The following is a 23,216-nucleotide window of genomic DNA, read 5'->3' as shown; positions in this document are numbered from 1 at the left end:
TTTCTGCACGGTTAAATAAGTTAGGCTACATTAAGTTTTGTTTCTGCGCAGTGCGAGTTTTTAAGCAAGCAACGCTTGCAGTTTCAGCAGAGGGTTGAAGAAGCGCATTGAGTGTTCCCATAATTCCATGCGAGTTTATGTTAATGCAGTAATATTAGATTACCATGGCCTGCAGGCTGTTAATAAAATTATTTTTAATGTTTTCACATGTAATGCATCCTATGTAGTCGTGTGTTTTTATTTGAAATTGTAATATGTAACTACTAAACTACTTCGGTGCCTCAGGCCCTTTGTATAAACAATTGAAGTCACCCTTAATGTGTATTGCATGTATCAGAGCTAATTCATCCTGGGCCAAAATATGTCGATATGGGCCCGCATATTGCTCTCGCACCTGGGTCCACCATTGGTTTGTTATGCCACTGCGTAATGCCATGGTCATTTGATATGAGATTCTTGCACTCGTAACTTCATCACGTGTAACTTTAGGACTGCTATTTTTTTTTACTAACAGTAATTCATGAAGCACTTTAGCCCTAAAAGTAGCACCTACGTCTGTGACAGCTTAAGGGAACTTGCATTGTAGGCATAACTAAGGGATGCAATAACACCACCAACAACCAAAACTAGCCTACTCATTGTCAACATGTACATGAAATGTAACGTTTCATGTGAATCAAATTAAAATGTTTTCTTTGCAAACGTAGGCATAGGCGTATGGTGACAGATTAATTAGAGTGCATGAAAATGCACTCTATTGTTATCCGATTTATTACAGTGCATGAAAATGCACTGTACTGTTCTTCCTAGGCAACTTCTTCTTATTACAGTGCATGAAAATGCACTGTACTGTTCTTCCTAGGCAACTTCTTATTATTATTATTCCGCTTACCACTTTTTCTAGACGCAATTTCTCTTGAACAGTTTAACTTAGAAACTTCATTCAAACTTTGTAACGTAGGTCTTCAAACAGATCGGGTTGCTATGTCTTTTCAACTTTGAAACTTTTATACTTTTTAAACTATTAAAGAAAAACGTTTTAAAATTCCCCATAGACTTAACATTGCCGATTATGACATCATAATACGGCCATTAAGCAATTAGAATCCTATGGCAGGTGTTCAGGCCTAGTTCAGGCATAGTTAGCATGCTAGCAAGTTAGCATTTTTAGCAAAATTACTAAAAATGATTAGCTAAGTTAGCTAAGTCACATGGTTAGCATAGTTAGCATGCTAGCATGTTAACATGCTAGTTAGCATTTTTAGCAAAACTGCTAAAAATGATTAGCTAAGTATGGTTATGGTTATGGATTTAGCAGACGCCTTTGTCCAAAGCGACATATAAATACAAAACAACATAATAATATTTAAAAATGAACAGGGAACAGATTATAATCTAGGTCAAATATAGTAAGGAGAATAGTTGTAGTACACAATAATATCAATTCAATCAATAGCCTAATAAAAAAGCAATGTAAAAAAGGGGAAAGGCAATAATAAAAACAATAATGTCAATTCAATCAATAATATAAAACAATAACATGCTAAGACTACATTAAGGAGAATATCAATAATAAACAATAATGTCAAATTAATTAACAGCCCAATTAAAATAAAACAACATTATATAAACCATAACACATAAGCGCTTAAACAACTAAGTATATGTTGAATAGGAATGTCTTTAGACCCCTCTTAAACGACCCAAAACTACCACAGGAACGGAGACCACTGGGCAGTTCATTCCACCAACATGGAACCACTGAAGAAAAGAGTCTGGAATTAGACCCAGTTTTTATGACTGGTCGACACAACATACGCTCACCAGAAGACCGCAGTGGGCGGTTGGGGATGTAAGGCTTGATTATTGAATTAAAATAACTAGGAGCAGATCTAGTTAGTGTCCTATAGGCCAAAGTGAGAGATTTAAATTTAATTCTGGCTACTATAGGGAGCCAATGGAGAGTAACTAGGAGAGGAGTTACATGTGTCCTCTTTGGCTGATTGAAGACCAGGCGTGCTCCAGCATTTTGAATCAGCTGTAATGATCTTGTTACACAAGCGGGTAAGCCAGCTAACAGTGAATTACAATAGTCCAGCTTAGAGATGACCATGGTCTGAACAAGAAGTTGTGTGGAATCTTGTGTCAGATAAGGTCTGATCTTCCTAATGTTGTAAAGCATAAACCGGCATGATTTTGCAATAGAAGCTATATGCTCAGAGAAGTTAAGTCGGTCATCAATTACAACGCCCAAGTTTCGTGCCGATCTAGTTGGGGTCAGTGAAGTTGAGTCAAGCTGGATGTTAATCTGTTGGGGAATAGCTGTTTTAGCTGGAAACACCAAAAACTCTGTTTTTGAGAGATTAAGCTGAAGGTGCCGATCTTTCATCCAGGCTGAAATATCCTTAAGGCATGCAGAAATCCGGTGGGAAACACTAGAGTCATCAGGTGGGAAAGACAGGTAAAGTTGAGTGTCGTCTGCATAACAGTGATGGTCAAATCCATGGGAGCGAATAGTATCACCTAAGGAAGTGGTGTAAATAGAGAAAAGCAAGGGTCCTAATACTGATCCCTGAGGCACACCTGTGGTGAGGGCATGAGACTTAGATACTTGTCCCTGCCAAGACACGTTGAAAGAACGCCCTTTAAGGTAAGATTCAAACCAGTCAAGAGCTTTTCCAGAAATTCCCAGTTCAGATAGTATAGATAGGAGAATGTCATGGTTAACAGTATCAAAGGCTGCAGATAAATCTAGTAGAATTAATACTGATGACTGAGCAGAGGACTTAGCTACTCTCAATGCTTCAGTCACAGACAGAAGAGCAGTTTCAGTAGAATGACCACTCTTGAAACCAGACTGCATAGGGTCTAGTAGATTATTCTGATGAAGAAAGTCACAAACTTGCTTGAAGACCACTTTCTCCAAAACCTTTGACAAGAAAGGAAGAAGGGAGACAGGTCTGTAGTTCTTCACCTCAGTTGGATTAAGTGTACTTTTCTTTAGCAGAGGTGTAACCCTAGCCTGTTTAAAAGAATAAGGAACTATTCCAGAACTGAGTGAAGCATTAAATACATGTGTGACTGCTGGTAGAACAGCGGGTGAGATAGACTGTAGAAGAGTGGACGGGACAGGATCTAATGGGCATGTTGTTGGACGACATCGCTGAAGCAATTGAGAGACTGCTTCCTCATCAAGAGGAGAGAAAGAGTCAAATGATGGGGTCATACTAACACAAGGCAAAGCCCTCCTTATAGGAGCATCAAACTGAGCACTTATTTTAGCAACTTTTTCAGTGAAAAATGTTGCAAAGTCATTTGCTGACAGTGAAGTAGTTGATGGTGGTGGTGGAGGATTGAGGAGAGATTTGAAAGTAGAAAAAAGTTGTCTACTGTCAGTGGCGCTCTCAATCTTGCTTTGATAGAATGCCTTTTTTGCAAGTGTAACAGTGGATGAAAAGGATGACAGCAAAGACTGGTAGTTACTAAGATCATTTCCATCTCTGGATTTACGCCATTTCCTCTCAGCAGCTCTAAGTTCCTTTCGTACTGAGACTATACTGTTCGTCAGCCATGGATGGCGAGGTTTAGAACGAGTAGGTCTTGAGGAAAGAGGACATGCTGCATTCAGACAAGATGCCAGTGTAGAGCAGAGAGTCTCTGTAGCGTCATTAACCTCAAGTGTCAAGAATGAGCTAGGAGTAGGTAAAGCAGATGTTACTAATGTTGCAAAATGGTCACTTGAGAGGCTTCTGAGATTACGCCGGAACGAAATTATCGGAGGAGGAGCAGCTGGGTTATCCAAGAGACACACAGAGAATCTGATAAAGTGATGATCCGATACATGTAATGGATTAACCAAAACCTTGTCTGTATTACAGTTACGTACCAGAATTAAATCAAGATCTTTACCAGCCTTGTGAGTAGGAGGACTGTGGACACGTGTGATATTAAATGAGGAGAGTAAGGACAGGAAGTCAATTGCAGACGAGTTATCCAAATGAATATTAAAATCGCCAAGGATTAATAATGGGCATGCATCCATTGGAATAGCAGACAGTAGAATGTCCAACTCGTTCACAAAGTTCCCAAGTTGTCCTGGAGGGCGATAAATAACCACCAAGTATAATTTGTATGGTTCAGTTATCATGATGGCATGATATTCAAACGAGTTGTGGACCTGAGCAGGCAGCAACTGTGTAAACCTCCAATCATCAGAGACGAGAAAGCCTGTCCCGCCTCCTCTACCAGACGAACGACTGGTATGCGAAAAAGCATAACTGGTCGACAACGCTGCAGGCGTGGCAGTATTCTCCGGCCTAATCCACGTCTCTGTAAGCGCAAGCAATTGAAGCGATAACTGTGAGGCCAGAGCAGGAATGAAGTCCGCTTTATTCACTGCAGATTGGCAATTCCACAACCCTACAGAAAAAGTAGGACAAGCCTGCTGAACTGATTGTTGCCTTTCAACACCAGTACGCTTATTAACCTGACCGGATACAGGGATATGTTGAAGGCACATTATTAGAAGGATTGTCAGCTAACAAGACAAGGTGAGACAAGAGTGAAACTTATCTGAGAGGTGCCTTGCTTGTGTCCTTGCTCGGTGGACTCGTCGCAGGTAGACTCGATTCGTCTTGACACGAGTAAGTCTTCACACGAGGACGGCTGCACACGAGCGCTGACGCCTCCGCTGACGCTCCAGCACAATAACCACTTTAAATGCTAGTCCTAATTGATCACGCGGAAAACCACCCCCTCTAAAAACTCACGACACCAAGGCCAGTCTAAGCGCAATTAAACAGACAGCCGTAATGAAAACAATATCAACTACCACTACCCACTACGGCTAATAACTAGTTTACCAACTTGTAACTATGACAACTACATAAACAAATCCCTTAACAACACGAGACTCCCATACAATTAAAACTTACAGCAAGTGCGGACGCAGCTCCAGAAAAAAACGAGTTGAGTTCAGTAAAGCTAACGTTAACAATCTACTTAGTCCAGCTACACTTAAAAACACCACCCCCTCTAAAAACTCACGACACCAAGGCCAGTCTAAGCGCAATTAAACAGACAGCCGTAATGAAAACAATATCAACTACCACTACCCACTACGGCTAATAACTAGTTTACCAACTTGTAACTATGACAACTACATAAACAAATCCCTTAACAACACGAGACTCCCATACAATTAAAACTTACAGCAAGTGCGGACGCAGCTCCAGAAAAAAACGAGTTGAGTTCAGTAAAGCTAACGTTAACAATCTACTTAGTCCAGCTACACTTAAAAACACCACCCCCTCTAAAAACTCACGACACCAAGGCCAGTCTAAGCGCAATTAAACAGACAGCCGTAACATGTAACATGGTTAGCGTAGTTAGCATGATAACATGTTAGCATGTTAATTAACATTTTTAGCAAAACTGTTAAAAATGGTTAGCTAAGTCACATGGTTAACGTAGTTAGCATGCTAGCATGTTAACATGCTAGTTAGCATTTTTAGCAAAACTGCTAAAAATGATTAGCTAAGTTAGCTAAGTAACATGGTTAGCATAGTTAGCATGCTAATTAGCATTTTTAGCAAAACTGCTAAAAATGATTAGCTAAGTTAGCTAAGTAACATGGTTAGCGTAGTAAGCATGCTAACATGTTAGCATGCTAGTTAGCATTTTTAGCAAAACTGCTAAAAATGATTAGCTAGGTTAGCTAAGTAACATGGTTAGCATAGTTAACATGCTAGTTAGCATTTTTAGCAAAACTATTAAAATGATTAGCTAGGTTAACTAAGTAACATGGTTAGCATATTTAGCATGTTAGCATGCTAATTAGCATAGTTAGCATAACTACTAAAATTATTAGCTAAGTTAACTAAGTAACATGGTTAACATAGTTATTAGCATGCTAACATTGTTAGCATAGTTAGCATGTTTAGCAAAACTGCTAGAAAATGTTAGTTAAGTTAGCTAAGTAGCATGGTTAGCATGCTAGCACTGCTATAAAACATTAGCTAAGTAGCATGGTTAACAGAATTAAAAATCTTAACATAACTGCTAGCAAACATTAGAGCCGTTCAAACTTTCAGTTATTGTCAAATATCTACCTATGCACAGCCATTAAACTATTTGAATATCAACATTCATTAAACTGCTAGAAAACGTTAGCTAAGTAGCATGGTTAGCATGTTAGCATTGCTAGCACTGCTATAAAACATTAGCTAAGTAGCATGGTTAGCAGATTTTAAAATCTTAGCATAACTGCTAGCAAATATTAGAGCCATTCCAACTTTCAGTTATCGTCAAATATCTACCTATACACAGCCATTAAACTATTTGAATATCAACATTCATTAAACTGCTAGAAAACGTTAGCTAAGTAACATGGTTAGCATGTTAGCATTGCTAGCACTGCTATAAAACATTAGCTAAGTAGCATGGTTAGCAGATTTAAAAATCTTAGCATAACTGCTAGCAAACATTATAGAGCCGTTCCAACTTTCAGTTATCGTCAAATATCTACCTATACACAGCCATTAAACTATTTGAATATCAACATTCATTAAACTGCTAGAAAACGTTAGCTAAGTAACATGGTTAGCATGTTAGCATTGCTAGCACTGCTATAAAACATTAGCTAAGTAGCATGGTTAGCAGATTTAAAAATCTTAGCATAACTGCTAGCAAACATTATAGAGCCGTTCCAACTTTCAGTTATCGTCAAATATCTACCTATACACAGCCATTAAACTATTTGAATATCAACATTCATTAAACTGCTAGAAAACGTTAGCTAAGTAGCATGGTTAACAGGTTAGCATTGCTAGCACTGCTATAAAGCATTAGCTAAGTAGCATGGTTAGCATAGTTAAAAATCTTAGCATAACTGCTAGCAAACATTAGAGCCATTCCAACTTGCAGTTATCGTCAAATATCTACCTATACACAGCCATTAAACTATTTGAATATCAACATTCATTCAACTTCCAGTCTGTCAACAACTTTTATTTACCTTCAACTTTTAAACGGGCTACTTTTAAACTATCATTACACTATCTATTAAACTAGCTGTCTATCAACAACTTTTAAACTATCTACTGTCTATCAACAACTTTTAAACAATCTACATTCAGCTTTTAAGGCGAGACACTACAGGTGAATAGGGTAAAATTTTTAACAAGCAGATATCACTATGAAACTTTCCCAGTTGATTACTTACATTAATATGAGAAAAAAATGTATTACAAGTTTTCTGTAATTTAATGTTTACATAATTATCTAATTAAATATGCGCTAATTTGCATACATTTTAAAACAAGAAACCTGAGCATTGGATCCAGGTTCAAAATTATGTTTTCATTGTGTTCAGATAATAGATGTTGAAAAATGTACAGAGGGATTTATGAATATCTACTTTAGTTATCCTGTAAATCAGAATATAATGTCAATAGCCCTAAAAAATAAATTTTTGCCATGTTTTTAGGCATAAAATGTCATGTAAGTCAGGCTAGGAATAATATATCAACAAACCCCTCCGTAAATATCTTCGAAATATAGTTAGGCATAAGTCTAGAAAGTTTGGTGTATGTAAGTGCTTCTGAAGTGGAGTTTCCTTGCTCAGAGTGGGAGAGGAAACTCGTTTTGAGAAAACAGCCTTGAAAGACAGCCAATGAGATTCCGTTCTCAGCCTAGACTCGTCTTTGAACTTTCGCGATTGGTTGCTGATACAAAGGAAGTGTCCATATATGGATCACATAGCGTGATACAGGAAAAACAGAGCTTTCCAACGGTACTACACACGATATGTTTTGGGTCACAGTCGCAGGAGTGCATGCAAGGTTAGAATGCTAACTTTTGCTGAATTTAGGATAAATATACAGGCGCGAGTAGACACAATATAATGAAATAAACACCTAAATGTGTAAATCGGACTTTTTTGTTGTAGTAGTGTGATAGAATACATGCTAAGGTAACAGACTAGCTCAAAATCTCGAAATTGACCAGTGCATGAAAAAACGATGTTTTCACCTGCCGTGTCTCGCCTTAAACAGTCTACTTTTAAACTATCAACTTTTATCAAGCTATGCAACCACCATGTCTATCCTAGCATCACCGTAGTAACCATCTCTGTATTATCTGTTTTAACTATACATGATATTTTACATCACAACTTTAGCATTTTCATGCACTGGTAATTCCTTGGAATTGCATTTCTAGTTCTTATTATTCTGCTTCTTCTTCAACACTTTTTGTGCGCTTAATGCGGCTTCAACCGTTTAACGTAGAAACTTCATTCAAACTGCGTTGCGTAGGTCTTACTTATGTGACTTTGTAACTTTTATACTTTTTAAACTATTAATTAAAAACTACTACAATTTCCCCATTGACTTAACATTAGATTATGACAATAGAGCAATTAGAATCCTATGCCAGGTGTTCAGGCCACCTGCAGCCACTGTCTCAGGCTGTCTCAGTCTTTAAGCATATAATATGGCTGTATTAAGACTACAGATCCTGTTCAACTGCTTCCTGTGCCCACAACTGTTTCAAAATAAAAGTCCCTTTAAACTATCCAACTTTTTAACTGTTCAACTACTGTCAACTGTTCAACTGTTGTAACTGTTAGTCAACTATGACTCCCATCAACTGTATCCTTTAACTATTTCAAAATAAAAGTCCTCACTAGCTAGTTAGCATCATTAGCATTGTTAGCAGCCTATCAACAACTTTTAAAATATCTACATTTCATTTTTAGACTTTCAACATTCATGAAACTATGTGTATCAACATCCATTAAACTATCTGTCTATTAACAACTTTTAAACTATCTACATTCAACTTTTAAACTGTCTACTTCTAAACTATCAACTTTTATTAAGCTATGCTGTCTGTCCTAGATTCATTTTCATGCACTCGTAATTCCCTGGAATTACATTCTCTAGTTTAATAATGCTGCTGTGTGAATCACGGTAAGCGTGAATGAAGTGGCCACTTCTTAATGGGACCCACTGTATGGAAGTGGGCTAAGTAAAATAGAGATGTTTTAAATAAGATAAGGTTAATCAGAATTCTACGATATGCCTGCTTGACAACGGCAGAGATAGAACTGGCCTTTGGCCATAGCAACCATCTATTTAGAACGACTGGCCTTCATAGCAACCAAAGATCTGAGCTGTGTTGCAATGTGAGGCAAAGTATAGAAAGGTGATGAAACATACAGAGACAGGTCAAGAAATATAGTGCAGTGTAGACAGTAGTATACAGTTGATTTACAGAACGTGGTTTAGAGTAATATGAATTAAATATAAATATGTACAGTGTATTAGCAGTTATCTCATACAATAAGTAGAATAATGTATGTAGATGTAGCATTAACATTATAATAGTAGAAATAATAATATAGATATATGCAGTGTATTAACAGAATATAATAAAACAGAATAAATATGGATATTCAATATGACAAATATATAACAGATATGTACATAACACAGCTATGTGCAGTGTGGAAACAGTGTCATTGTAGTGCAGAAACAACATTATAAGAGTAGTAAGAATAAGTCTATGTGCAGGATGAATAGTATAAAGATCAGTAGAATAACTATGTATAAATGCAATTACAGTAGGCCTATGTACATTTGTAAATAAATAGAAAACTATGGGTGAGAGGGATAAATTAATTTTATTTAATCATAAAAGTAAATTGCATTCAATTAAATTGCAATTAAAAATCTTTCCAGTAGGCTTTAATGTCACGCAAAAAGTACAACCAAACCTGAGCTTGATCAACTAGAACTTCTAAAGAACCAGAACTTGAGTGTAGTTTTTTGCTGGGTCCCAGGCCATGTTGGTCTGAGGGGAAATGAGAAAGCGGACAGTGCTGCTAAGCAAGCCCTCAATGAAGAAGTCACAGAATGTCATATCCCTGCCCCAGACCTTAAACCTATACTGAACTCTTACATCACAGATAAGTGGCAATCTGAATGGGATTAATGTACCAACAACAAGCAAGGAATGTGAATTTTGGCACGTTTTCATGATGCACTGGGTCGTTATGGGCCACACAAAATATGGTGTTGCTAAAATTACTCCTATTGTGGCTATTAGAGACATGCGTTCATGAGTATCCAGCTACATTCAATGAGTTAAGTAAAATACATTCACACACACACAAAAAACATCACTAATGTTGTGGACATTCCTTTATTCTGAGATACATCAATAGGCTCTCAAAACAATCCCAAACAGACATAAGGTCTTTATAGAGCAAATCCATATAGATTATTTGTGAAATAAACCAGTAAAACAGAATTAGGGGATGGAATATATAACATTCACACTCATAGCTCATATTTTTAAAATAAATCAGTGAAAAAGTATCCTGACAAACAAGCAGCATTTTAATGCCTTAGTCATATTTCATAATTTCAAATTTTTCTCTAGGTTACCTGATAGCCCAGTTTGAGAGGTGCAAGACGCGTGACATTATTTATTTTTTCAGCCAATCACTGCTGTTGTTTTATTTTATTGATTTGATTTTAGTCATAGAAGCTAAATTCGAAGGCAGGCCACAGGTAAAATCCAACGAACCGCATTCACCCCGCAAGGCAATAGTTGAATAGAGCTTTTGAGGTATTGCCACTGCTCCAACACTGAAAGACACTGTTAGAATGCTTGGATCAAGCCAGGTTCAGCATAGCGTATGCCACTGTCTGCTCACGTTGGTGACCGGACCAGGGCAAGCACACTTTCGCAGTTCCCACCGGCAATGCAGTCTAGTTGGCATGGTGTGTCCATGCCAGCAGTGGAAATGAGCCGTTAACAATGTCAGGTGAGAATTACACAGCTTTGTCATCAGTGTGATTACAGGCTGGAGTCCCCCACACGTGCATCCATAACCCCCTCTCACACTGCACATATATCACCGGAGCAGGCAGGCAGGGAGGAGCTGTGTGTGTGTGTGTCTGAACATTTGGTTCACTTTCTCTCCTTTGCACATATCATTATGAACAGATAAGACCTCCACATGACTCATATCTAGTGGAGAGAAAGTGCTGATGTGTCTTGAAGCACTCCACAATATAGACAACGGAGGTTTATAATGTAGACACTGAAGCACTCCACAATATAGACAACGGAGGTTTATAATGTAGACACTGAAGCACTCCACAATATAGACAACGGAGGTTTATAATGTAGACACTGAAGCATTCCACAATATAGACAACGGAGGTTTATAATGTAGACACTGAAGCATTCCACAATATAGACAACGGAGGTTTATAATGTAGACACTGAAGCTGTTTCTATCTTTTGGATACATGATTTGAAGTGCTAATAGCCATTAGAAAGTTATATGAAAGTAAGTAAGTACATGATCACATTTTGTATAGATTTGAATAGATGGTCAGCCATTCTAAAGGACTCCATATTGAGCAATGCACTATTACATCCACTATAGCTATTACATTCATGTTGACAAAATAAATAAATAACTGGATATATAATATATACAATAATAAGATATTGGCCACCTACAATCAAAAAATCAGCTAAACATCCCATGGACATTGTTAAAGTTTCTATACAAATAGACCTGCTATTTGAAAATGTCTGCAATTAGCAGCCAGGAACATGATCTGACTGAAGCAGGAGAGGGAGCAGGGGACACACAGAGCTTCAGATGGAGGACAGGAAGTGGACTGGGGCGATGTAATTAGAAAGGGGATGGAGTATGTCAGGAAGTGTGCCGAGAGTTTATTATGTTTACTGCGTCAGAGCCCACAAGACATAATCAGCAGTGCAGCCATACGCCGCCTTCTGACACAGCTGTACAAGGTCACATTGCAATTAAGCAATGATTTATTTCTCAGGTCAAATTACAACGATATAATGTCATATTTATGTTTCATATGGAATTCCCTGCACATATATATATATATATATATATGTTGCTCCCTAACACATAAAGAGGCAGCCATGGCCTACTAGTTAGGGCTTGTAACCGAAGGGTTGCCGGTTCGATCCCCAACCGGTAGGAAAAATGTGGGTGGGGGGAAGTGGTTGATTACTGCTCTCCCATGCCCACATCCACGACTGAAGTGCCCGTTGAGCAAGGCACCTAACCCCTCACTGCTCCCCGAGCGCCGCTGTTGCAGGCTGCTCACTGCTCTGGTTAGTGTGTGCTTCACCTCGCTGTGTGTTCACTGTGTGCTGAGTGTGTTTCACTAATTCATGGATTGGGATAAATGCAGAGACCAAATTTCCCTCACGGGATCAAAAAAGAGTATATATACTTATACTTAAATGGGTAATAAGCAGTGATGGGCAGTAACGCGTTAGAAGTAACGCGTTACTGTAATCCAATTACTTTTTTCAAGTAACGAGTAAAGTAAGGGATTACAATTGCAAAAATAGTAATTAGATTACTTTACTTTCCTGCAAGCAGCCTGCATTACTGCGTTACTAAACCGTGATTTTGTCATAGGCAGTAAAAGAATTTGGGATTTTGCCATATGGATTTTGTGAGACTAACTCATGACAATGATGTAGGCTATAGCTGCGCGATATAGATGTAAACAAACACATGTGTGCAAGACATGGAGTGCGGGAGAGAGCGCGAACATGGAGCATTTAATTCATTGCAGTTCAGACATTACGAAAAAAACATTAACGCTGTACACTCTTCATGGGAAGAAACATGTTGTCTACAGCGAAAAATTCCACCTCAAATCTGAGCAAGCACCTAGCAAGCCGGCACAGAAATGTGAAACTCATTGAGACACCCCCAGATCCCGACATGACGGCTGCAGCAACAGGTGAAAATAGAGGACGTTGCGGGTTCCCTGTAGCCTACTGGCCCGTTATAACAGAAGCCAGGGCATTATAATATTCTGGCTGCATTCACTGTGATTTGGAAAATGGGCAAAAATATAATGTGGTCTTTGCCTTAATGGGGCTGGTGAGTGTTGAAGTCTTCAATAATTTGTTTCCCTTAAACCAGCGTTTCTCTACTGGTTCGCGGAGACATGCCAGGTGGGGCGCTAAAAACAGGAGGTTTTTTTTTATTTTTTTTATCTGTAGCCTATAGGCCCAGGTAGCACCCGATGCGCAATGGACGCACTGTGTTATTCATAGGGAAGCGCTCGTGTCAAGGCAGCGTGAGCGCATGTTTGAATCTGCAAGCACGTTCACTAATGAACATTTCTTAAAGCTGTCCTATCTTTGCGATATATTTGGAAAGCTCAATGAGTTAAATATCCAGTTACAAGGCAAAGACAAGCACCTACCTCACCTAGCAGATAAGATTACTGCATTCACCAAAAAACTTGAGGTATGGGACAGGCGCCTCGATCGCAACAGTATGCCTTTGAGAATCTGAGTGAAATCGCTGAAACGTCTGCTTCGGGAGCCACTCTTGTGATCCCATGTATTAAACAGTAGGCCTACATCACATCCCTGCAAAGTTTATTTCAAAAATATTTCCCAACCAGCAGTGCTCAGTATGACTGGATTATGGATCCATTTAATGCAGCATGTTGGTATTTCATTGAATATATTGTACAATGCTGTAAAATATTGGCTTATGCTTCCTAATATGTTGCTGGAAAACAGAAATATGTGTGTTTAATTTACAATGGCACATTATGTATTTATTTATTATTATATCTGCAGCACCAGCTGATTTTAACTCTGCTGAAGAGGATATATTTAGAACTTGTCATTATTTCAATACATTTGACAATTTTAAGCTTGACCTACCACTTTCTTAGAGCAATGAAGGACAGGTGGGGCTCGAAAAGGCCCCCCTGATCAAAGTAGGGAATGAAAGAAAAAGTTTGAGAACCACTGCCTTAAACTAAGCATTTACATGAAGCACAGTAGCCTATGCCGATTGAAACACATTCCACTCAGATAGGTGCTACCAGGCTCATATAGGCTATCACTTTTAATTGCAAACAGAAAATGTCTAGCTAGCTGTTTATACCAACTTAATATCATGACTATTGCTAATATAGTGCCAAATGTGGAGTTTGTGGACTAGCCATAGGCTTATATTTGAATGGAGCTGATCATTATGAGAGTTGTATAGATGCTCTTAAAGTGACAGCGCACCATTTATAAATGAGTTAAACTGCATCAAATTAGTAGTATTTCTTAAGAAATATTTTAAACTAACAGTTCTGCTTAGGGCACCATCACCATTTATTTACATGTATTCGAATGAAGGAGTTTACACACCAAAAAGTTAAGATTGAAACTAATAAAACCAAGTTTTAAAAAAGCGTATTCAGGTTGTGTATAGCTAGTGTGTTTTTGTAAAGTAACTAAGTAAAGTAAATAGTAAAGTAACTAATTACTTTTGAAAATAAGTAATCAGTAAAGTAACTAGATTACTTTCTTGGATCAGTAATCAGTAACTAATTACTTTTTCCAAGTAACTTGACCAACACTGGTAATAAGTGAATGGACATCGGCTAACATTAGCCAAAAGCTAACCAACATGTGCTGCTATGGTTAGCTAAAACTGTCTACAGACAGAAACACCAATTTCAATTATAAAGTCTGAATTAAACTAAGTAGCACCAAGACAAGTATATTTACACAAAAACATATGTGATATTGTTATAATCTGCCATACACACCCATTGGAAGGTAGCTGCCATGAGCTAACTGTCCAAAAGACTACTAGCATGCTAACAACGAAGCTAATGTTACCTTAGTTTTCTCAGGTTAATGTAAGTTAATCACGTAAACAAACATATAGCTAACTATTGGTCAAACTGAACATAATTTTCGGTTATTTCATCAGAATTTAAATTGTTCAACAAGTTCATCAGAAAGTTCACCCACCATTTAATGTAGTAGCCTATTTGTCACAGCAGCAATACGCATGGAGTCATTCATGTCTCGTGTGGGCTGAGGAGAAGCAGAAGGAACGGTTGATGGGCAGAATTTTTATTAGACCCCTCCTCTGCCTTGCAAAAACATAACATTTATCGTTGTCTCTGCTTAACATGATCAGTGCACTGCAGACATCTCAAGTCTCCCGGAAGTTCCGGGAGTCTCCCGCATATTGATAGCGGCTCCCTGACGCCCGCAAATTAGATAAAATCTCCCGGAATCTAGAGCAAGCGATCAAGAGCGCGCACGCGAGAGGGAGACCTAAAATCGCGTGTGCATCTGAGTGTAGCGCACACACGACAGGGGAGAGAGAGAGGGGTGGCGCGTGTGTGTCTGAGCGCATCCAAGACAGAGAGCATCCTGATTGGCCTGTTTCGCTAAATCGACCAATCAGTTTTCAGTGTAGGCGAGCTTTTTATCTCTTTTCTCCTCAACTAAATTAGTTCAGTGTACCCATAGATATATACACTAGATGTCGCCTTCTGCTTCTCAGCATGCGCCAACACCGCCGCCATCTTGGTACAGGGATCTGAAGCGCTAAACTAGTTCTCCTGTATTGTCAGCGTTACCTATTTAGCGACGTTTGGCCATCCCCAGCGATAGAAAACCTTTTTAGCGATTAGCGACAAATTTGGGAACTTCTCACAATGATGGCAGATCGACTTCTTTGTTGTTGAAACGTAAGAAAATCACCTTTCTCATGGCTTTGTCATTTATGAATTCAGCTACATCTCGTTTGCCCATGGCACTGACCCATGATTATAAAAGTAACGACTGGCGTAGCCTATGTAGTAGCAGAGGTAAATGTTCTACAGATCTACAGCAACTTCTGGTGAGATTACAACTTACATGAGTAAACGAGACGAGGGGTATGTGGCCTCAACCAGAGCCTGTCTACGAAGAGCCTGTTTACTTTCATTGTATCGAACCTGGTTGCAGTTTACTCATTGTTCCTCTAGGGGCCGCCGCTAGCTAGTGCAGAATGAATGGGAGTCTATGGGGCTAGACGGGTAAAATGTATCTTTATTATCGTCTTAAGCTTAGTTTTCTCTAGACTCAACCATAAAAACATGCCTGTCAGTTGGAACAACCCAAAAAACTAGATAATTGCTTGAGATTTTGACGATTTATGGTGATTTTATTTTCGCTAGATCTTTGCCCAGATTGACGCTAATGCATTATAGAGGAGTGGATCACTGAAGCAAGATGGCGTCTCGATTGACGCATTCGTTCCAATGAACAGCAGTAGTCAAGGCGACATCTAGTGTATATATCTATGCAGTGTACATAGGAACAGGAGATTCACGGCAGAGTCAGTGCCCCAAAAAAAAGAAAATGTAAGACCCATTTCAAAGTGTACCCTTGTTTATAAGAGTAAAAAATAATGATAGGCTTAGTCTTGCACGCTGCACTGTTTGTAAGTGACTTTAGCCTTGCCCATGGCGGGTTAAATGATTGCAAAAAACATGTTGAGGTGAGTTTAACTAGTGTCAGTTCATGTGCATATTATTCAGGCCTACACTAGATGGCTAGTTGCCAAGGCTACATGAAAAGACCAAACTGCAAGATCTACATATTTTATGTTCACAATTACTATCTATATAGGCCTTCCTTATTTGGTGTACTGACTAGACATTATTGAACAAATATATTAATCCGTATTTCAGTATCTAAGTAGGCTAAACTTTTTTTATTTAGTATTTTATTTTATTTTATTTATTTATTTATTTTTATTTTTTTTGGGGGGGGGGGGGCTTCGTGATCCCTCCCTGAAATGACTTTTTGCAGGTTGGGATGTCTGGCACTGTATATTTCACTTAAATAGTACAATCAACTAATTTCTTTTAGTTATGACATAGAGTTTTCACAAAACATTAGTAGTGACCACCTAACATATTTATTACAACTAAATTGGCATAGCTCTCTGCTACACTCTGGGGGCATTAACGTAGAAACGTCATTCAAACTGCGTTGCGTAAGTCTTACTTAGGAAATGTGTATGGGGTGCCCAATGTAAAAATTCGGTTACAATTTTTTAGCTGATACATTTTCAACATTTAGCTCACTTTCCTCACATTTAGCGCATTTTCCTCACATTTGAGACAGAAATTCATGTAAAACAACACATTATATGTAATTGTCAACAATATGTTCAAATGTAAAAAAATACATTAACTATTATATATAAATACATTAACTATTATATATAAATGTTATATCTAAATCTAAATGTTAAATCTAAATCTTAAATGTATATCTAAATGTTAAATTTAAATGTTATATGCTTTGTATTTTTTATCTTTGTAACTTTTTATTTATTTATTTTTTTTAAGTATATTTTTTGGGCTTTTTATGCCTTTACTCAGATAGGATAGTGGAGACTGACAGGAAGTGAGTGGGAGAGAGAGTCGGGGTGGGCTCTGGAAAGGACCAAAGGGCGGGAAACGAACCCGGGTCACTGGCGTACGGTGCAGGTGCCCCAGCCAGTCGCGCCACTGCTAGGGCCTATCTTTGTAACTTTTATACTTTTTAAACTATTAATTAAAAACTATTGAAAATTTCCCAATTAGGTGTCACCACGTGACATCATAAAGTGGGCAGCGGCCATGTTGGAAGTATAAGAATGTAAACCCTATTAGAAAGTCAGTTTCTGGTTTAGTATAACTTTTATATTAACTAGATGTACCGCATAGCGGTACAAAATATGACCGCCGCTCAGTCCTGTACACATTCATTCCGCGAAAATAAATCATATTAATGAATTTGTCTCCATCTTCTACTCCATCCCCCACTCTTGAAACTTTTGTGTATACTTGTTTGGAATGTGTGTGTGCACACATTCCGCACACAAAGTAGCCTACTGGCGCTGCAAAGGTGAATAGATTTGTTTCTGGGCCAAAAAATTTGCAGCATTGTTATAAAACCTTTAAAATCTCTAAACAATCACAAGTAGGGCAGTTCATCACAGTCCATCCATTGCAACTAGACTGATGAAAGGTACACCTGTAGGCTACATTGTATTTGGGAAAAGCAGAAGGTAGCAGCATAATGTATAAAAAGGAAAATGAAGTATCACCGCACACTGGTGGGATATCTTTAATATAAAAGTGAACCTGACGAAGCATAGGCGAAACGCGTTGTTCACTAAAACTAAAAATAAACCAGCAAAGAAATCCCACCAGTGTGCGGTGATGCTTTATTTTCCTTTTTATCTATTGACGACTGCACCTCACCAGCACCTGGAAGGCTGTGCACAGGAACTTTATCCTTTTGAGTAGCAGCATAATGTATTTATTTATTTATTATTAAACAAAACAATCCCTGTCAGTTCCATGCAGTTTTCAACAGCTATCAAGAAGAGAGGTCATGTCACGGATTTTTGTGAATGTTTCTTCTTCTACATATGCATAAGTTTAGTCATCTAGTTCATATGATATTCAGCTTTATTGTCAATGCACAAATTAAATACCAGTAGTCTAAAACAAAATGCCGTTTTACCCAGTGGTGCAAATAACTGACATGAAAAGGGCCTTCATGAAATGCGTTGCGAGACTGTTCATACACATTTTAACGGGCAAAGTTGAAGAGTTACTGTCCGTTATTGTTTGTGCAAATAATATGCTGATTCATGTTCCCTTGCATTTTGCAACTATGAGGTCCATGGTTAGTCTGGCTTTCGCCAGACCAAGCTCAATCTTTTGACGCAATCTTTTGATTTTCACCCAGCCTAGTCCATGGTAGGCGCCCGATAGAAATATTGTTTAATTTTGCGATTGAGATATCCACGCACTGGCGCCCCGCCCCCCCCCCCCTGCGACGTGTTCGCCCCCCGGTTTCAGAGCTATTGTAAATGCAAAAATGCATAGAGGGAGTTATGACAAAACCGTGACTGTTAACAAACTATAAGCTATATAAGGTAGGCCCTATGCTAGGGCTATTACACAACACAAATTGTCACTAGGCTATGCTGGCGACCCAAATAAAATCTCCTTTGGAACCAATGGCTTACACCTTACAGTATCAAGCTGCCACCTCTTTGCGAAAAGTTAATAGTTTTGCATATCAATAGTAATACATTTCAAGTAGCATCCTGTATAGTAGCCTAGGCTATGGTCATAAGCAAATGAGATGACAGTCGAAAGATACAATTACTGCTGTTATCAATTTGCTTGGTAGCCTATAAACGCATTTATGGTTTATCCATCACTCAACCATGCTAATGGTAACATTATTTTACCTACATTCTGCTATTGATAGGATTAACGTAGCCTACCTGCAGTAAAAAACAAGCATGTCCAATAAACATTCTCAGATTTATTTCGGCTTCAAGAGGAAATGGGAATTACATGTCATGCAGAAATCATCCTACCCTTAGACGTTCTCTGCGGTAAACTACTGTAGCCTACTGTCTTGTCCTTGTAGGAAGCATAGTGTCTTTCCAACCCACTTTAGATTAACTTCCAACAAAATTACGTCTCACTGCAACGATGCGCCATCTAGTGGACAAACGACTATGTGACGCCAATACTGGAAATGCAGCCAAATTATTATTATAATGAATATTTGGGTTTCCTTTAATCCTACAGAATTTGTAATTATGTATCGGCCGTTCTAATTGCCGATACTGATGGTATACGTGCCTGTGTGTGTGTGTGCGTGTGTATATGTGTGCACCACCATCTACAGGCCAATGAGTGTACAGTCACTAAATGTACACATAACTTAATTTTTTAGACCCCCCCATGGATGAAATTCTACGAAACTTGGCATACCCCCAGAGAATGTCAGGTTAATCATACACATAAAATTTGGTGCAGTTCTGAACATCTCAACTGAAGAGAAGGGCGATTAAAGCAGAATGATATTGCATTTTCATTTTTTACCGGGGGGGTGCAAATCACAAATGAGTGATTATGGGCTAGGTTGATGTGGGCCCTTGAGACCAACATACCATAAAAATGTCTTCATCCTCGGTGCCACGGTTCAGGTAGTTATTTAGGAAAAACTGAATTTTTTGGGTTTCGGGGGGCCCAGCGCGGAGGGGGAGTGGCCCCCGGGGACCAAACGAAATTTTTCCGTAAAAGTCTAGTGGGGCTACATACCCACCAAATTTCATGTGCCCCGGTGTTTCGGTGCCCCAGGTATCGTTGACCAAAATTTCAGGAAGTAGATGACGGGAAAAAAAAAAAAAAAAAACTTTGACAATCCCTATATGACCGCTTCGCTGGAAATATTGTAAACAAAGTAGCTTAATTTGCTAGTTTATCAAAGTCTACTGGTTAGACTGTTCAGTTTCCCCACGTATGTTTAAGTTTCAAATTAATACTTTTTCTCCTTGGGACAGGCCCGTTTGAGTCTTGGAAAATACTTTTCCATTTGCATCGGGATTGAGATGATTAGAACTTAGCAGTCAATTTGAATGCAACAGTTTTGAACAAATTCGTGCAGCGTGCTAATGATGCTAACCAGATTTAATAGCAATTTAGCCAGTCGTCTTGCACAATTGTTAATGTTTGGATTACATGTGCATGCTGAGGAGGGATGCGCCTGTTGAGAGGGAGAGAGAACGAGAGAGAAAGTGCACGGGGCAAGAACTCATTGAGAGTCTGTGTTGAGGTAGGCCTACTTTTATCGCTGGTGGAGTTGCACATACTAGCTACAATGCAAGATATATTTAGCCTATTTATGGACAACGTAAGGCGGGAGGTGTGTGCTGCTTTTAATGATTGAATGTTCTATCGAACGTATTTTTTATTGATATCGATTACATGTCTATTGTGATACATATCGCTATCATTTTATCGCCCAGCCCTACTTGAGTTACTATAGCAACCACCACAACTACCCTAGCAACAACCTTGCAACCACCACTATAATGTCAACCAAGCAACCAACATGGTTACACTAGCATCCATCATAGCAACTGCTTTATTTTGCATAGCAACCACCATATGTTCCCTAGCAACAACCTAGCAACCATCTCAATTATCCTAACAACAACCTAGCAACCACCACTATAATGTCAACCTAGCAACCACCATAGCAACCAACATAGCAACCGCTTTATTTTGTATAGCAACCACCAGAAGTACCCTAGCAACACTCTAGCAACCGTATGATTTACCTTAGCAACAACCTAGCAACCAATAACAGTGTCAACCTAGCAACCACCATAGCAACCAACATGATTACCCTAGCAACCAGCATAGCAACCACTTTATTTGATAGATAGATAGATAGATAGATAGATACTTTATTGATCCCCAGGGGAAATTCAAGGTCTCAGCAGCATACAGACAGCACAAACACATTCTTTAACAGCAGAAAGAGTATATAATATAAAAACACAACTAAGCAATAAGGACCGTAGAGGATAAAGAATATGCTAAATATACTAAAATACAAATTATACTAACTAACACTTAAATACAATATATAAAAATATACTAACTAACACTTAATCTAAATCAATTCTAAAAACAGTATCCACATAGTGGTGATTAATCAATCAGAGGCGCTTGCAATGACTGAGGCAGGGACTGAGCCTGTGATTCTCTGTGCATAGTAAGGTAAGGTGCTCTAAGGTGCTCTGTGTGAATGAGTGTCATGGTGGTAGTGCAATGGTGATAGTGGTCATGGTGATAGTGCAAATGAGTAAGTCCAACAGTGCAACAATGCAGAAATAAAGTAAAGTAAAGTCTATATATCTATATATTTAACTATTTAAGAAAATGTATAAGTGTGGCCACAGTTCGGCTGTGGCATGGAGGGGGGGGGGTTATGCATATGTGCTAATGTGCTAATAAAGCACGCAAACAGTGAGGAATAAAGACAGTGGTAAAAGTGGCTAGTGGACAGACAGTACCAAACATGGAGGGGATGAAGAGGCAGACAGACTATGCAGAGAAGTCTATCTCTCCTCTTCCCTTAAGTGAGGCATTAAACAGTGCAACCATTGGCATAGCAACCATTATATGTACCCTAGCAACACCAATGTAACTATCTCTGCATTATCTGTTTTTACTCTGTACATTTTACATCATATGTTTTGCATTTTCATACACTGGTAATTCCCTGGAATTACATTTTGTAGTTGTAATTAGTGTTTTAGAGAAATGTATCAATAAAATTGTGATGCTATTGTGGCAAAAAGTAAGCCGTATGCATACAGTATAATTGTGTACACTTTTATATGTTGGTATGTGCATATCCTTCAGTATGGATGCTTTATTTGTCCTATTCCTTCAGCCCTTTCCCATGGTGTGCAGAAGACCCAAGCTGAGCCAAACAAACATTTTGGAGCTTTTTTCCTACAACTGAGTGACCTGCAACTTACAGAGTACCCATGGGTGAACAAGTTAAGTGGGTATGAACGAGATAAACCCTGCTGTACAATGCATCATCCATCACGTTGCAATATGATATAATATGTTTTACACCTATTTTACACTATATGACAGATGATTATTTATATACAGTGCATCTGTTTGCAATGTTCTGATATGTACAAACATGTTTATCTGTGATTTATCTGTTTGTATGTTTGGCCTAAGTAGAATCATTTATGCACAGTATAACTCATCCCCCACTGCAGAGGTTATTGTTAACAATATGTTCCTCCTGCTGCATTTCCTCAGCTGCAATGGGAAGACATATGTCTTTTGATGGGTAAGGGCCCCAAAGGCTTCACCGGTGTGGAGGAAAGCCGAACTGGGGCTCCCAGGCATGAGCTGCGAGAGGGAGACCTGTTCCTGAGAGAGATGAATGGAAAACTGTACCACGCCGGAATTTACTGTGGGAACAACGAAGTCATTGACTTCACAGGTAGTAGACACGAAAAGTATGCGTCCACATATCATACGAAGGCCTCCTGATAATAAGTCTTGGGATAGTGTTAATGCTGCACGTGCTCTGCACAGTGATTCAAACCATTTTAGTGAATGGAGAAAAGTATCTGATGAAGTGTGTCTTTAAATGAAGAATGGCAGGTCCTGCAAAAGGAAGGCCGAGAAAAAAGGCACTCTGCCGTTAAAAGCTCTTCTGAGGATATTAGCTTCCCCAGAGCACAAGACATATTTATATTTACGTATGCATTTACTTATTTAGCAGACACTTTTATCTGATGTGAATTACAGTAGGCCTATAAGTAAGGTATACATTTCATCTGTATGTGTGTGCCTTGCGAATTGAACCCGTGATGACCTGGTTAAGAGATGTCTTTTGCCATTGCCATTATATACACATTTAAAGATGCACTCCACGGTTATGGCAAAAAGAGGTGAATTTTTTTTAGCTTAACAGCCAATCAA

General features: G+C 38.7%; 1 long non-coding RNA gene across 1 annotated transcript in view; it reads left to right on the top strand.

The window, feature by feature from the left end:
* The window catches only part of LOC143141698 (uncharacterized), a 29,792-nt gene extending 7,520 nt beyond the window's left edge, over positions 1-22,272 (top strand). The window contains exon 3 of the long non-coding RNA XR_012990787.1: positions 22,156-22,272. This is a non-coding gene — a long non-coding RNA (uncharacterized LOC143141698). The remainder of the gene's footprint in view (positions 1-22,155) is intronic.
* Positions 22,273-23,216: the final 944 nt, after the last annotated feature.

This window comes from Alosa pseudoharengus, unplaced genomic scaffold, assembly GCF_046254945.1.
Source record: "Alosa pseudoharengus isolate Yale_2024_CS ecotype anadromous, Long Island Sound unplaced genomic scaffold, YU_APseudo_1.1 YU_APseudo_1.1_scf_10, whole genome shotgun sequence".
In the NCBI taxonomy this organism is placed as follows: Eukaryota; Metazoa; Chordata; class Actinopteri; order Clupeiformes; family Clupeidae; genus Alosa; species Alosa pseudoharengus.
This window is presented reverse-complemented; position numbering and strand designations above follow the sequence as displayed.